The 14,378-nt window shown below is 37.5% G+C and overlaps 1 protein-coding gene across 8 annotated transcripts in view; it reads left to right on the top strand.

Annotated features, from left to right (window-relative positions):
* Syn1 (Syntrophin-like 1) overlaps positions 1–14,378 on the top strand; it is an 88,345-nt gene that overhangs the window by 24,309 nt on the left and 49,658 nt on the right. Inside the window, exons 1-2 of one of the 8 annotated variants that reach the window (XM_067128403.1) lie at positions 13,291–13,345; positions 13,759–13,831. The exons of 2 other annotated variants lie outside the window; for them this stretch is intronic. The gene's annotated coding sequence lies outside the window, so the exon portion shown is untranslated. Of the gene's footprint in view, positions 1–13,290; positions 13,346–13,622; positions 13,832–13,857; positions 13,977–14,378 lie in introns of those variants that run through there. 5 more of the 8 variants (XM_067128398.1, XM_067128400.1, XM_067128396.1 and 2 more) reach the window with 5 other exon arrangements.

Raw genomic sequence — 14,378 nt, 5'->3', positions numbered from 1 at the left:
CCAAGGCAAATCCCTTGATCTCCTCAAAGCCAAAGTTTGGGGAGAAACACTGATAAGGTCAGGCTGTGACGTCAGAATTCTTATTTTTTATGGTTTGTGAAAAAACTATTTCGTAACAAATGCTTTTCTTTTTTTTAAAGTTTTTTTTTGTAGTTAAGTGGGGATTAGACTAATTAGTATCATTTAAGGCTTTCTTGAGTGACATGCAAAATTCTTACTCCGTGGTACATTGTGTGTATGTGTGCGTATTTGCGCGAGTGCTTGCGCGCAGAAAGGGTATTGAAGCCAAGGGGGACAAACTAAATCTCCGTAGGGGTCTAGTGCCGTCAGTGCACCTCACTCGGTGCACTGTAGGCATTACTTAAGGTTCTGTGCAGCGTCCTTTCGGCCCATAGCTGCAATCCCTCTCATTCCTTTTACTGTACCTCCATTCATATTCTCTTTCTTTCATTTTACTTTCCACCCTCTCCTAACATTGTTTTATAGTGCAACTGCGAGGTTTTCCTCCTGCTACTCACAATTTCCCTTTCAGCTTTGAATAACCTCATTATAAGTCCCAGCTCTTGGCTTTTGGCATAAATTTTATATTCCAATTCCAGTTCCACAAAATAAATGTCTTCACGCATTGAGAGAGAAGATAAAAATATAGATAGAGAGAGAGAGAGAGAGAGGCCAAAACAAGAAAGAGGAAGATGGTGAGGCTTAACCTCGACGGAAGCAATGTTGATCCCTCTTTATAGGCCTAAGTTTGTGGCAATCAGAAGAACAACAAGAAGTTGAGTAAATGGGGGGAGAAATTGCCTCATAACTAACATGTTAGAGCACTACCATCCTCAGCACAATATTTTACGTGAGAATGCTACTAGATGGCAGTTAGGAAATCTCCCGAGGGGAAGAATGACCAAAATAGTATGGGTGAAAAGGAAAAGGGAGTTAGGTCAGGGAGAACCGTGATGCGGAGTTCTGTGGGCAATGTCATTTGCTGGGTGAAATATTGATTGTGCCCCTGAGACACTTGGAGGGTAAGGTAGGATGCTTCATTAGAATCATGATTAATGATTGGTTGGTGAGGCAATAAGGCTTCTCTCTCTCTCTCTCTCTCTCTCTCTCTCTCTCTCCCCTTCCTTGGCTTGAGGGCTTAATGACGAAAGTCTTCAGTTTTATTATTCAGCCGTTCTTGATTGATGGTAACATTTTTCGTTCTCTCGCTCCTTGCCAGTTACTGCTCTCTCTCTCTCTCTCTCTCTCTCTCTCTCTCTCTCTCTCTCTCTCTCTCTCTCTCTCTCTCTCTGACCGTAGGTCGTAGTGAGGAATTTATTCAGCATCACTTGTTTGGCTGTTCTTCATTCATGTCATGTTGTTTGGTAGCTTGCTGGTTCTTTATATATACTGTATATGTGTATATGTATATATATATATATATATATATATATATATATATATATATATATATATATATATATATATATATATATATATATATGGGTATAATTACTCATTATGGCTACTTGTAATCTAGTGGTTAGGACGCTTGTCTCACCTGCCAGAGGCTCTGGTTTAGTTCAAGAGTGATCTGGAAATATTTCAACACATTTCAGTGAATCCTATTATGCCTCTCCTAACCTAAGCGGTGAATAGTGTACCTGGTAGTTAGTCGACTGTGGAGAAAGGCTTGGGACCTACAACCCCATCCCAAATGAATTTCTAACAACATCCACTCTAAGGTGAAATCTTCTTTGGTAAAATAGCATGATCGATAAACATATATGATTACATATGTACGTGTATAAATATACACACGCATACATACTCGAGCAAAACCAGTTCTAGACGATTAGTCAGCTCGACATTCATGTCATCCGTAATGAGTAATTATCCCCAAGATTTTTCTTACACTGTCAGTATCTACACTGATGGTCCCAGTACTCCTAGTACACAGTACTGTGGAGAGTATATTTAGCTGAGATGTGTAATCACAAGTATTATTATTATTATTATTATTATTATTATTATTATTATTATTATTATTATTATTATTATTATTATTATATTGGCCAAAGCACCGAAACTAGAATATCAGACTTTCTCATGAGCAGTAACCGTAGCGACGAGGTGTCTTGAAATGCTAAGCTAAAATTTTATTATCTAAATGGAACTGATTTCTTAGATGTACACCGTTTTGAAATTTCACAAATCCCGGAGGCTTGTTAGAGTAGACCGAGATGGTTTGTGCTCCTTTACTGTGGTTTGGATTGAAAATCGTTAGTTTTGCATGAACCCAGTTTATTGGTTTTTTTGGCAAATAGAAAATTTCTTGTGGAAACATTGAAAAGAATTTATCTGGTAAGAAATTACAATATGGCCAACCGACTCCCTTTAATGTGAAAATGTGATAATGCACATTTATTCACACTGAGTTGTCATCAGACATAAAGCCTGAGAAGTTTAACGATGAATTTTATCCGTAAATCCAAAATTGTAAGATTCAAGATGTCTGCCTGTCAGAAAGCCGACATTCTGAACTGGCTGTTTTATATTCTGACGGGGACGTGAGCTTTGTAAGCTCATTTAATTCGGGACTGTGGGCCACTAAAGTATAATTAGAGCTTTCGGCAAGGACCAAAGTTGTTGCAACACCACTAATCATGTCATAAGTGACGGGTGTCACGTCCGTATTTCAAGAGGTCTTGGCACAGGTTTTAATGAGAGGCCTGGGGGGGAGTTTCTTTCCTCGTTCTGAATAATAACGTGTAATGTTACTCCGTTCAATCGACGGTCAATATTCATCTGATTTATTGTACACGAAGCAGGCTGCTTCTGCTGTTGCTGCAAACTGTGTTTCATTTTCTAGCGTCAGGTTTAATACTTCTCAGTTAGCTAGGAGTTTTACACTGACTGCAATTAAAATGTGAAATAGTTTGCTTAGTGCAGTTTTGGAATCATATGATCTTCTAATGTCTAAGCGAGCAGCAAATTCAGTCTCATGTTTATTTATCTATCACCTTTTCCTAGAACTTATCTCTCTCTTCAGGCTGATTTCCCTTTGGAGACCTCTTGAGTTTACAGTCTGTTGACTCTCCATAAGGCTTTTCAGCTGAAGATATAAATAAGTAAATAAAAAAGTAACGTTCCTTGGCTTAAGCAAGTGATGCCCCTTCCAAATAAAAACCAGTAAACGTGAAAAGTCCGTTTGCACTGCATTTCTATTATCCGCATATAGCTTCTAGAAAAATAGATGTAACTATTTGTTTTTATGTTACACATGAAAGCATTCTTTGGAATCACAAAATACCCACTGGTTGCCTGCCTGCTTTTTTTTTTTTTTTATGTTGGCGCAACTGGCACATTGATATTTATGGACGATGCTAAATTTTTGTCGCTTTTAATAAACATCTACAAAAGGCAACGTTGTTGTGAGAGGGGTAATATCAATGAAAAAAAAAAATCTGTTTGTGAGTATCGGCGCGTGTATGTAGACCTGGTGTATATTTATTTGCCAAATGCACGAAACGTGAAAACACTGCTGAAGTGGGTTAGTATAGTAGTAATTATTGAAAGGGTGGTGGGTGGGTGAGGGGGGGAACGTTACGTTCTACATTTCTCGACTGTCATAGGATTAGCCTGTAGGGTTTGGCGTAGCTAGGTTCAAGAAGTTGGACGGCTAAGTAGGAAAATAAATGGAAATAAATTAGATGAAAAACTAATGCAGCTAAGATGGCCCCAATGCGACTGCAAAGTACTCTTAACAAAGCCTTACAATGCACTGCTGAGGGCGCACTGTAGATGGTACCCCTATAAGGGGTAGAGGGTAAGAAAGGAGGCAATGGAATGTGAAGAGTAAGAAAATAAGCTAATGTCACATAAATATAGTTTGGTTAAGGTGTTGTAAGGGTTAAGATACCTGATGTGGACCTCTGGGTTCTTCCTAGCTTACAGAGACGGTTGGTGTAGGTTAAGATGGCTTGGACATGTAGAAAGAATAGAATAAATAATGTAATAATGAGGTTTTGTATAAATTAAAACCTTGGGAATGCAAAAGGAAAGGTAACCAAGAAAACTCTGAACTGTTTATTTAGCTTATTTTATTTATCTAATTTCACAAGACATAAATTGAATAATAATAATATAGTGAGGTTGAGAATGCATGCAACATTCACTGGATGTGTGCGTATGTATATTTTTGCCTTGTGTATTAGTGCTTGTACACTTGCGACCTTAATATTTACAGATGTTTACAAGCCGCTTGAATATTACAATCGATAGGCGATAGATATTTCGGAATTGCACTCTGAGTCCTTGTGAACAAATGTAGTTTAGTTAAAATAGCTCTTCTCTTTCCTTCTGTCTTTTCTCCGTGCTACCAGATGTCATTGACCTGTGTGGCTGTGTCGCAAATCTGACAAATTAGCAACCTTCTCTCTCTCTCTCTCTCTCTCTCTCTCTCTCTCTCTCTCTCTCTCTCTCTCTCTCTCTCTCTCTGACTTTTCGAGGTTGCGGCCTTAAGATGGAAGAGATTATCAATCTCTCTCTCTCTCTCTCTCTCTCTCTCTCTCTCTCTCTCTCTCTCTCTCTCTCTCTCTCTCTCTCTCTCTCTCCAACGAACCAAGAACAAAAGCAGATATAATAAGGACCCTAAAATTAAACACTATTCACTCCAAGAGCAGAGAATGGAGCCGTACTATTATTACGCAGGTGTGCTCTGGTTGTAAAGCACTTCTACGGCCGCCACGTAGGCGGAGAAAGCACGGCTATATTTAGATAAATGGGAAAAACATGTAATGTACATCTTCCGCGTAAGGGGCAGGCGCTAATAATAACATACATTTATGTAAGCGAGGGAGCCCTTGTACGGTAGGTGTATGGGTTGCGTCAATAGCATGTTAACTTGGTCTAGGTGAAATAAATAATAATAGGAGATTGTTGTTTTATATGATTTTTCACATAATCAAAGAACTTATGTCACATGCCATAAATTTTTGAAACCTAATAATATATATATATATATATATATATATATATATATATATATATATATATATATATATATATATAAATATATATATATGTATATATAAATATAATTATATATATATATATATATATATATACAAACATACATATATATATATATATGTGTGTGTGTGTGTGTATGTATATATATACCCACAGATTGATAAGCCAACACCATACTTATTCTTGTTTCAGAAAAAAATACCAAGAATTCTTTGGGGGAAAATTCCGGATAATAGGAAATAGTTCCTGTGAGGTTCCTTATTTTTCATATTTTCTGAGCTGAGAGTTGGTTTCGGCCAGATTTAGTTGTTTGTTAATTTCTATCATAACATTTATAAATCTGTAGTTTATATATATATATATATATATATATATATATATATATATATATATATATATATATATATATATATTATATAGTAATTTTGTGGAGAAGAGAATCAACTTTATAAGGGGATAGACCAGTCATTTCCGTCTCTGCCAGCTGACAAAACAACATGATTATAAAGAAGAAAGATTTAGTTTACCATTATTATCTATAATATATTTGATCTGACGGGTTTGGGTTAATTTATTCAAAGGTATACTTAGGCCGTTACAGGAACAAGTTTGGAACTCCCTTTATCCAAACATATCTGATTTACAGTTTTATCGTAACTTCGGGGTAAGCAGAGTAGGCTCTCTCTCTCTCTCTCTCTCTCTCTCTCTCTCTCTCTCTCTCTCTCTCTCTCTCTCTCTGCGGGAGCCTGGAAGAAATTTTTTCCATCTGGTGCTTCGTGGAACTGATTTCCAGCTCTATTGGGCTGTTGTGTAAGAGAGAGAGAGAGAGAGAGAGAGAGTTCGATTATGTGTTTCTCCGTCACGGCGGTGTGGAACCAATGTACAGATTCTCTCTCTCTCTCTCTCTCTCTCTCTCTCTCTCTCTCTCTCTCTCTCTCTCTCACACACACACACACACACGCACGCGCGCGCTCACACACTCACTTTCACACACGCTTGACCGGAAATGGAAAGTTTTTGGTATCTGGAAATTCGTTTTTAATAAACTTGCAATTTAATATTCCCGGTTGGCAGTGTTAAAAGCGTCGTTATTTAGTTTGGTAGGAAACTCGCAAAATCTGTTAATTTTTTCGCTTTTTTTCGATTTAAATACATCCTACTTTTGGAATGTTATTCTAAACTTTTTTTTTTCGTTTGACAAACCAGACGTTCCAGTTGTCAGTCTCGTGTATGTTGTAGTGTTTATTTTTTTTTTTATGGTAAGAGGAAGTTTTTCCAGCTAATTGTTTCTTAAGCTGTTTTGACCACGCGGGTGATCCAAACGCCAGTTCAATTTAAGGTGTTTTGCCGGGGTTTGCTGTCTTGCATAAAAAAAAGGCCAGTTTGTTTCTTATCTTGGGTTATGTGGCTTGATAAGACCCTACTTCTTATTAAGATTTTTTATTGTGTTCTATTTTATTTCATTTACTTATTTTGTTATGCTTTTCAGTTCACTTTAATCTGCTATTTTAATTTGTTAAGATTTTTTTACTATTTTTTTTTTTTATTTTACTTTATTTTACCTCAGTTTTGTTTGTTATTTATGACACTTCATTTTACTGATTAAATGATGCATTTGCTCAAAGAGACCGTGATGTATTGTTTCAATTACATATAAATTTAACTTGATAGTAGTAAAATTGCTTTTTGATTGAAGCTGCTGGACTGGATTAACATTTTTCCATTGTATCAACGCACGGAACTGTATTAGAGAGAGAGAGAGAGAGAGAGAGAGAGAGAGAGAGAATTTGTTTGTTGTCTTTCTTTATCCTATATGCTACTGAAGTCTTCCAAAGAGCCACGTGGCTTTGAAGTGATTGTTCCTTGGGAATGTATTTAGGCCTATAGCACCTTAGGCCGAAGAATGCTAGGTGGTGATTAGGCTTACGTGCTTCAACTAGACGGAAGCTTGGGGAATGCACTATCCCAGCCACTCGAAAACAGGGTCGGAATGTGTGATGTGTCGTAATGAAGACGATGGTATTTAGAAAATGAGTCTTAAGCGAGTGATGTTCAAGCGTAGGTTGCTGTCGGCCAGTGGCCCCGTCCCACACACTTTAACTAGGCCGAGGTACTGTGTGACCTAATCGAAAGTCTGTATACGGGTTATAAATATTCAGTCTTCACTACATTAGTGCTTCGTAAGGTACTGTACGACCCCACGTGAGATCTTTCTACCAGACCTAAATTTTAATAGTAAACAAGATGGTGTAAGGTATAATAAGTCTTTGTATTAGATGCATAACAAACAAATAAAAATAAACACTAACTTATTGCTTTATGTGCAGTATAATTTGTTTGCAAGGAACACTTATTAAATATACTTTCTGAATCTCACATGCGCATCCAAGGTTCTAAAGCGAGAGTGTGTCGACAAAAAGTAGTTTTTCCTCTCTTTAAAAAAAAACTAAGACAGCAACATTTCCCAAAGTATTTTTTTTTTTACCTCCGTGTCCTTGTGTGTGCCATTTCGACACCGTCTAGTATGTACCTATATCTCGTTTTCTCTATTTGGTTCTTTTTAATTCATAAATATGTACTATTTTTATTTTTTTCTTTATTATGAGATCAATGTCAAAGTAACAATTTCTGGAATACGTCAGTTACGCATTTGGCGAGCTGGGTTAAAATCATGATTTTATTTCAGTTCCATTCGAAATTGAACATTTACACTTATTTTGGATAGGATCCACTGATTTCATCAAAGCTACTTTACTCTTTTATTCAGCACGTAAAATATTGGTGTACACGGAAATCAGGTCCGAACAGATTGTTGTAGATGCTGCGCAGTAAGTTTAAGCATTCGTACATGACTATTTACTGATATACAGTACATGTGTACTGTAAGACTATGGCTTTCGGAAAGATTTTAATTTTCAAGATGGGGAGGTTGTGGGACATGGGTTAAATTTCAGTTTTTAATGCAAATCGAAACGCTCTCTCTCTCTCTCTCTCTCTCTCTCTCTCTCTCTCTCTCTCTCTCTCTCTCTCTCTCTCTCTCTCTCTCTCAGTAAATTGTCTTCTTAAGAAAGAAAATAATCTCTCTCACTCGATAAACATATCATATGAAAATAACCCCTCTCTCTCTCTCTCTCTCTCTCTCTCTCTCTCTCTCTCTCATAAGAATGTCAGGCAGACCTATATGAAATAATGAGAATTGTAGAATCTCTCTCTCTCTCTCTCTCTCTCTCTCTCTCTCTCTCTCTCTCTCTCTCTCTCTCTCTCTCTCTCTCTCATAAGAATGTCAGGCAGACCTATATGAAATAATGAGAATTGTAGAATCTCTCTCTCTCTCTCAATAAATGAACATCTTAAGAAAGAAAATAATCTCTCTCGCTCGATAAACAGATGTCCTATGAAAATCACCTCTCTCTCTCTCTCTCTCTCTCTCTCTCTCTCTCTCTCTCTCTCTCTCTCTCTCTCTCTCTCATGTTTATCCTTATGCTTGCGTCACCCAAACTGTGAGGCTGTGAGCCAATAAGCTTCTTAATCCATCTATCTGTCTAATGTGTCCGTTTTGTCGGTCTGTTATGCTACAGCATCAGTCTGCCGTGCAGAAATTAGCCACCCCCGTCCACTAATCCGTCTGTTGTATGAAGTATTGTCCATTTATTATCGTCGTCCTTTATGTCTTGTCATTCGTATGTCAAAATGAATAAATTAATTCAAGTTTATCGATCTGTCTATCTATCTATCTATCAATCAATCTATCTGTCTTCGGGCCAGCCCTAGAGAGCTGTTAATCAGCTCAGTGGTCTGGTTAAACTAAGGTATACTTAACTTTGCCTATATATATATATATATATATATATATATATATATATATATATATATATATATATATATATATATATATATATACTATATATATATATGTATGTATATATATGTGTATATATGTGTGTGCATATTATCAAGTCAGTTACCCAAAAGGGGTGGGCATAAATTGAAAAGTAACACACTAAAGTAACACAATATTCGGTGATACTTTAATTCGTGAATCGAGGATGAAACCCCTGTGTAGAAAACCGCTGTAACAATAGCATCTTCATAGTACACTTACACCCAAGGCTCATCAGCAGTGCATCAAAGCCCCCTACATACACTGCCATTTCCTTCTATCCCGCATGCACTCTCTTGCTTCCAGGATACTGAGGCATTTCCTCTCCAGTTCTTCTTCCACGCCATCTAGCCAACATTTTCTAGGCCTGCCTCTCCTACTCACTCTTTTCATTTCGTACTCCACTTATACCACGCATACAGTTAATCTGAAAGATTTCGTCCTTTTTTTTATTCTCATTTGGAGTCAGCACCCACATTTCACTTCCATAAAGGAGAGTTTGCTAAACCATGCTCTCATGCTACCACCTTTTTAGTTTTCTGTAAAAGAAAACTGTTGTGCCAGCTTTGTTTGTCCGCCCGCACTTTTTCTGTCCGCCCTCTGATCTTAAAAACTACTGAGGCTAGGGGGCTGCAGATTGGTATGTTGATCATCCACCCTCCAGTCAGCAAACATACCAAATTGCAGCCCTCTAGCCTCCGTAGTTTCTATTAGTTTTCTGTAAAAGAAAACTATTGAGATGGCTTTGTCTGTCCGTCCGCACTTTTTCCGTCCGACCCCAGATCTTAAAAACTACTCAGGCTAGGGGGCTGCAAATTGGTATGTTGATCATCCACCCTCCAGTCATCAAACGTATCAAATTGCAGCTCTCTAGCCTCATTAATTTTTATTTTATTTAAGGTTAAAGTTAGTCATGATCGAGCGTCTGGCAACGATATAGGATAGGCCACCACCGGGCCGAGGTTAAAGTTTCATGGGCTGCGGCTCATATAGCATTATACCGAGACCACCAATAGATAGATCTATTTTCGGTGGCCTTGATTATATGCTGTACAGAAAACTCGATTGCGCCGAAGAAACTTTGGCTCATTTTTACTTGTTTGATATTGCTTCCACAGGGAATGCAATTCTTTTCCTAGCTTCACATATTCCATGTATTTCTCGTCTCTCATCTTACAATTACCTGTCATCTTTATTCACGAATTCCACAAATCAGCAACTTCCATTCTTCAACCATCCATATCAACAATCATTTCTTCTTCTTCTTCCTGGTTTCTACATGCCCTCATAACCTCCCTCTTCCTCACATTTTCTCTCATCTAACAAACACTTTCAGACTTTCACTAGTGTCTGCCGTTTCTCTAAACTATCCGCAAACAGTACTGTGTTTCATCTACAAACATCAACCATTCCACTCGCCTTTCATGGCTCATTTTCTTAGCCCTTAACTTTGCACGTAAGTCTAATTTACTCACAGGGACTCCTCTCACCACTTCATCCATAAAGATGTCGGAAAACCTTTGAGACTATTTTCTTGCCCCCCCCCCCTTTTTTTTTTACATCAAACCAATTACTTTTCTGTCGGCGTCTTCTAACAAGCTCTTAGCTTCACCCAAAGAATTCTTAAACGTTCTCAACTTATCACCAATAGTCCAATACCATTTATCACTTACAGCAGCCATATTGCTTCTCTATTAATTCTATGGTAAACTTTTTCTATGTCCATGTGTGTCGCGTGAATCTTCTGCCATTTACTACCAGACTTCTCCCCGCAGGAGGGCAGTGCCGTCAGTGCTCCTCATGCGGTACACTGTAGGCATTACTTGAGGTTCTTTGCAGCTTGCCTTTGGCCCCTAGCTGCAACCCCATTCGTTCCTTTGGCTGTACTTCCTTTCATATTCTATTTCCTCCATCTTACTTTCCAACCTCACCTAACAACTAATTCATAGTGCAAGTGCGAGGTTTTCCTCCTGTTACACCTTTCAAACCTTTTACTGTCAATTTCCGTTTCAGTGCTCAATGACCTCATAGGTCCCAGTGCTTGACCTTTGGCCTAAATCCTATATTCAATTTAATTCAACTTCCAAACTTCGCCCATAAATATTTAATGACAAGTGCTTGAGCCACACACTCTCTTCCTTGACTAAACCCACACTGTTCTTCCCCTGTTAGATCCTTCCTCATCTGCCTTACTTTCTCAATCAGAATGCTACCGAACACATCCCCAAGTATCCAAGATAATGTTAAGATCTTGTCATTCTTGCAGTCATATGTATAACCTTTACCTTTGGACACTGAAAGAGTTATTCTTTGCCCTCATTCTCTCCAATTGCTGTCCTTATTTCCTCAATAGTCGTTTCCACAAGCTACGCCAACCGTTTCTACTCTCTCATCATTCAGTTTTGCCTTTTCTGTCCTCCACATTAAAAGAAATGTGTCTTTTATTCTAAGATCCAATTGAATAGCTAAAAATCTCTTCATTTACTTCCATACGGAACAACAATTTATTGTCCCTAAGGCTCTTGCCTTCCTTCTTCTCTCCATTTTTATTACTTGGCTTCTTTTTCTTTCTCACCATTTTCTCAATTTTCCATCCTCCGTGTCCCTGTAAAAAATTATATTAACATGCATTAATACCTCATATAATGTTTTTTTTTCTATTTTCTTCACTAAACTTCACATGCCCTCATCATACTGTTTACCCTTTTTATTCCTTCTTCTTACCATGACCCCATGGCCCCATCCTGGAATTTTACATACTCATCTTCTTCCACCGCCATATCATTAGTCATAGCCCATCATAGTTCATCCATTTTCTCATGATCGTCTTCCTATCAAACTCTTCTGTGTTAATTACATGTACCGCTTTTTAATCTCTTTCCCCTTATTCAAACATGTCTATCCCCGACTTTTCCTTCAGTGAAATAATGATGAGATATACCTACAGCCACTCCTCCACTGACATTTATGTCATTTTTCTGGGTTTTTCACTATTGCATAACTACGCATAATTTATCAAACTGTTTTATTCACCATTTTCTCTTTTCTAAGTGTGGGAATATTATTTGTAAGCCCTACTGTATATTTACAAATATATATATATATATATATATATATATATATATATATATATAAATATATATATATATATATATATATATATATATATATATATATATATATATATATATATGTGTGTGTGTGTGTGTGTGTGTGTGTGTGTGTGTGTGTGTGTAATTATTTAGCCAGCCTTCTCTTTTGGAAATGAATTGTTGAGGCTGAATGGGAATGAAAGCAGAAAGGTTGCAGCTGCTGAGATAAATGTGGTTTGTGTAATATGTGGCATATACAAAATTGAGAGGGCGAGACCTACGTAAACGTGGTAAAAAAACAACAACAACAAAAAAAGTTTGTTTCAGTAAAAGGGTTCGATTATGGGTCAGTGTTTTGATATGGTTTGGTCATGTGGAAAGAGTAATGGGAGGTTAATGAGGAAGAAGAAGATAAAGTGTTGGATAAATGTAGTGAAAGAAATGTAGGAAAGGAAGAGCCACAATATCCAGAAGTGTGAGAGTGCGTTTGAAATGGACACGAATGCCACACATGTGTAGGGGTTTGACGGTGTACGAATCAGCCAGTGTTGTGGAGGTTTTTTGCCTGAGTCTTCATCCACGTTCGGCAGTTTTTTTTTTTTTTCTGGGATCCACATTTCAGACGTACGATACAAAAATCCATGTAGGTAACTGAACAGGAGCATCCAATAGACTTAACGACGGCTATCATGATAATCAGGTCCGTATCCGTTCATCAGAATGAAAACAAATTACCTTTATCAAGGTCACTGATTCTTTATGCACATGTCATTCAGCGTACAAGATAAAGTTTATGAATGAAACTTTGCGGCGTGTTCATATTGTTTGGTTGTCACGAGTCGTAATTAAAAATGATCGCCGAGCTAGTTTTTTCTTTTTTTGAAGCTGGTAAATAATAGGTTATGCGTCTTGTACAAATTATAAAATTTATTGGCACAGATGAAGGTCTTCGCACATGCATTCAAAACTGTAACCAACAAGTTTTTCTCATATATCCAAACTAGATTTTTTTTTAATAGTGCTGAAAAACTTGCAGCAGTAAAGAGCGCAGCGTTTGTAGGCTTGACGACAGCATACGCGAGATTCATTAAAACGGTTCTGTTATTAATTATTGGCAGCTCTCCAAAAGAACTCTCTCCTCTACATAAGTAGTCATCCCAGTAAATAATAATTAGCTGTAGTTCTGTGAACAAAAGGTCCGGCATGAATGGAGAAGTTGCCAGCTTTAGAAAGATGGAAAAGGGCAGGTTCCCGTTCTAGCTGACGTAAATAATTTATTCCCTCACCCGAGGCAAGAGGTGGTGCGCATTCGAGTTTCGAGTTATTTAGTGGTTTGATTGAAAACACGCAGAGTCAAGCAGTAATACTCTCTCGAAATTAATTTGATTGTGAAAGCTTTATTTTCAGCATAATATGCATTCATTTACAGTTTCATAACTAATTAGACACTCGAGAAGATAATTCCACACCCAACCTCTATTGTACTACGATGTTCGTTTGGATTTGGCATGAACTTAAGCGTATTGGATACAAAAACGCTTACCACGTAAATGAGATTTTACTGTGCATTTTGGTTGATAAAACTTTTAATTTAGTAATTAAATGTGCTTATATGATGTGATTTGTGTTTTTGTCTTTTTGTGGGGTTCATACCTGACATCAATAGCTCCAGTGGTATCGAACGCACTGAGGCTCTCAAGCTAGAGAAATACATCTAATTGTTTAAGCGGCGTGTGTATAAAAATAACTCCAACAATAATTATTACATATTAGCAGGAAATTAAATCGGGTATCATTTGGACGAACTGCAGCACCAGATCAAGAAGGCAAAACCTGTGAATTTAAGGTAAGTGAGGACCTACCTTGGGAATTAATCTTCCTCGGAGCATACTCGAATGCAACTTTGTTATTGCTAGAGCAGGACTCAAAACCTCCCAAGGTTGTATTAATTGACTTTATTGGAGGCCTAGATTCGAGGAGCAGAGGTTGATGTGAGTAACAGTTAAGGGAAGATGTAGAGATCTCGTGAAATGCTAGTAAAACACGCTAGAAAGGCCAGTTAAGGGAGAATTAAGTGGTTATTATCTCAAGTGGGCTGTGCAAAGGATGTGACACTTGACTGCTAACCTAACTTAACCTGGGCCAGAAAGCATAAAGTGATACGGAGGACTGTTAGTTAACTTCATGGTGACCGTGATAATTATTTTTTATAATTTAAGTCAGTTATGCTGTAGAATCACGTAGTAGGTTCGTTTAAATTATGTACGGCAACTTGGAAAGTGTGTCGTAAATGTAGGATAACACGGCCGTAGGTAAGCCAGCAGTTAGCTCGTTCAAATTAAATGGTTAACTTTAACCAGTTACGTTTTTAATCAGCCCTGGTCAATATAAGA

Source organism: Macrobrachium rosenbergii, chromosome 26, assembly GCF_040412425.1.
Source record: "Macrobrachium rosenbergii isolate ZJJX-2024 chromosome 26, ASM4041242v1, whole genome shotgun sequence".
In the NCBI taxonomy this organism is placed as follows: domain Eukaryota; kingdom Metazoa; phylum Arthropoda; class Malacostraca; order Decapoda; family Palaemonidae; genus Macrobrachium; species Macrobrachium rosenbergii.
Note: the sequence above shows the minus strand (reverse complement) of the source record. Positions and strands in the feature narration are given on the sequence as shown.